This window comes from Octodon degus, unplaced genomic scaffold (genome assembly GCF_000260255.1).
Source record: "Octodon degus isolate 3935 unplaced genomic scaffold, OctDeg1.0 scaffold00163, whole genome shotgun sequence".
Taxonomy (NCBI): Eukaryota; Metazoa; Chordata; class Mammalia; order Rodentia; family Octodontidae; genus Octodon; species Octodon degus.
Window position 1 is genome coordinate 695,405 of NW_004524739.1, and position 2,928 is coordinate 698,332.

At 45.3% G+C, this 2,928-nt stretch overlaps 1 pseudogene; it reads right to left on the bottom strand.

Annotated features, from left to right (window-relative positions):
* Positions 1 to 440, bottom strand: part of LOC101589093 — a 1,174-nt pseudogene extending 734 nt beyond the window's left edge.
* Between the last annotated feature and the right edge of the window lie 2,488 nt (positions 441 to 2,928).

Genomic DNA, 2,928 nt, shown 5'->3' on the forward strand with positions numbered 1-2,928 from the left:
GCCCCTGGAGATTTTAGTGGTGATGCCCAGAGCCTGGAAGAAAAAGGTCTTCTCAGGCCCCAGACCAGTGTTCTGGGCAGGCACGGTGACTTCACATGGTGCAATGGCACCTGCATGGGCAGCAGCAGGCACCTTATTGGCCAGCAGCATATCCCTGATCTCAGTGAGGTCCTCCTTGGTGAACACAAAACCCACATTCCCCCAGATATGAGGCAACAGTTTATCCAGAGCTGGGTTGTTTTCTAGATGTCCTCGCGCATAATAGTATTCTTGCCCATTAGCACCACGGCCTTCCCTCGGAGGGACATTCGGATCTGCTGTATCTCCTTGGAGCCCACATTGTCCGCTCCCACAATGAAGCATTTTGGATAATAATCCAAAGGTTGAATGATCTTTAGGAAGTAGTTGGATTTCCAGGTCGCCCTGTCTTCCCTGGGCATCATGGCGGTGCATCAGGGATTGCCACAGAGGGTTTAAAGACGATGTTACTCTCACGAGGATGCCTGGAAAGAGAAGAATAAGAATTTCTTAGGACAGGTGTGGTAGCTCAAACCTGTAATCCCAGCACTCTAGGTGGTTGAGACAGGAGGAACATTGCAAGTTCAGGACCAGCCTGGGCTACAAAGTGAACCCAAGGCCAGCCTGGACTACATAGCAAGACCCTGTCTCAAAAAGACAAAACCAAACCAAACAAAACACCCTAATTTTTTGTAGCCACCACACTGCTTGCCATGAATAAGACACAAAAATTGTACGTATTGCAGAGCTACAACAGTCAAATCCAGACTTTCTTATGATTGTAAAGGAGTCGGACCCTGAAACTTGAACTAGAGACCTGATTTGTCTCAAAGTTGAAAATCTACTCTAGGGCCAGCCAAAAAGCTCAGCGTCTTAAAGCCCCTGCAAGCAGGCGAAGGGGCTAGGGTTTGATCCCCGGGCCTGCTGTGCTGGCCCTGCCCCTGAACATGCTGAGACAGCAATTGAGACTGGGCGTGGTGGCACACACCTATAATCCTAGCACTTGGGGAGCTGTAAACAGGTGGATCACTTTAAGTCCTATCTAGTAGTAAAATCCTGAACACCCTGTAGACCCTTCAAAAAAAAAAAAAAAAAAAAATCTACTCCAGCTAAGCTTCTCTTGCCAGAGGAAACATCTTGTCCTCTTGTATCTGAGGTGATCAGCTTGCTTTCTTGCTTGAAAAACATATAATACTCTCCCATGAGACAGCAGATGCACCATGGAAAGACAGACCATTTTCCTTTGATCCAGACCATCCTTTGCTGCCACTGGACCATCACTACTGTCAAATTTCAGCATTCTCCAGGAGGGCAGGTATAAAATCTGACTTATAAGGAAATAACTTATTATTTTTTTCTTTTAAAAAATTTATTTATTTATGTGGTACTAAATCTTATAGGAGGGGCTGGTGAGATGGCTCAGTGGTCTAAAGCACCTACTTAGAACAAGCTTAGCAAAGCACAGGGACCATGGTTCAATCCCCCAGCACCACATGCCAGCCAGCCCCACCCCCTGGTGGGCTGAGCTGGCCACACACACACACACACACACAAATAAATAAAATTAAAAAAAAATAAATCTTATAGGAAATAACCTATACACTAAATGATTGCAAGATTTTCCTGATGTATAGAATATTACGGTGTAGATCTAGAACTTACCCCTCAAAAATCTCACATGTTCACAGGTGGGATTTTGGAAAGGTGATTGGATCCCAAGGTGCTATAGTCGTCGTAGCTGAACATGCGGTCAGGATCTGGCGCCTGGAGAGAAGAGGTGGGTCTCTAGGGACATGGCCCGGCAGGGTGCACACCATCCCTGGCTCTTCCTTTCTCATGGTTGCTCTGAGCTGAGCACCTTTTCCTCCACTGTGACCCTCTGCCACACTGCTTCTGCTGGCCCTGCCCCTGGAGCAGGGTGACCACGGGCTGAAGCCGTGGGGCAAAATAAAACTCCTTTATGTTGTGGTTGTCAGGTGTTGTATCTCGGTGACAGGAAAGTGGCTAAGACATAGAAAGCTGGGGAGCTCATCACTCACTTGTTTGTTTATTATTTTATTTTATGGTTGTTTTTTTTTTTTTTTTTTTTTTGTAGAACCGGTGGTTGAACTCAGGCCCTTGCACTTGCCAGACAAGTGCTTATTCTACTGAGCCACCTCCCCAGCACCCCCAGCACTCACTTGTAAACCCAACCCTCAGGAAGCAGAAGCAAGAGAGTTGCCACGAGTTTGAGGCCAGCCTGGGCTACACAGTGAGACCCTATCTCCACAAAAAGAAAGAAAGAAAATATTGTTCACAGATAACAACTTCTCTGCATCAGCTCTTCCTTTTAGTGATAAGAAAGTTATGTTTCCCCTACGGGGCAAGTGTTTTTCACAATAAGAATTAGCTGACTGAGCGCTCTTCACTTTGCCACCTGGGAGCCCAAAGCCAAAATTTTAGGTTAGTCATTCAGGTAGGCCCTTAGTCTTGATGTTCTATTCTAATTTATGTTTGTCATATCCTGTTTTTGCGTTTATTATTCTGTCTCATACCTTTTCTTCAATTTTGAGAAGCCTGCTATAGAATGAGGACAGATAGACAGACACAGACAGCTGATGCTTCTAAGGATTGCTGTAGCCCATACACTGTGTGCTTTGTTCTTATGTTTTATAGGATTCTTTGGTTAGAATATTAAAGAGAACTATTACGGTTTTTTGTTGTTGTTGTTGTTGTTTTGCGGAACCGGGGATTAAACTCAGGCCTTGAGCTTGCCAGGCAAGCATTTATTCTACTGAGCCATCTCTTCAGCCCCTAAGAACTATTATGTTGTTTCAGTTACTTTTTTCTTGTTGCTGAGACAGAATACCTGACACTCAAAATTAAGAAAGGTGGGGCCGGGGAGATGGCTCAGTAGGATAAGCGCTTGAC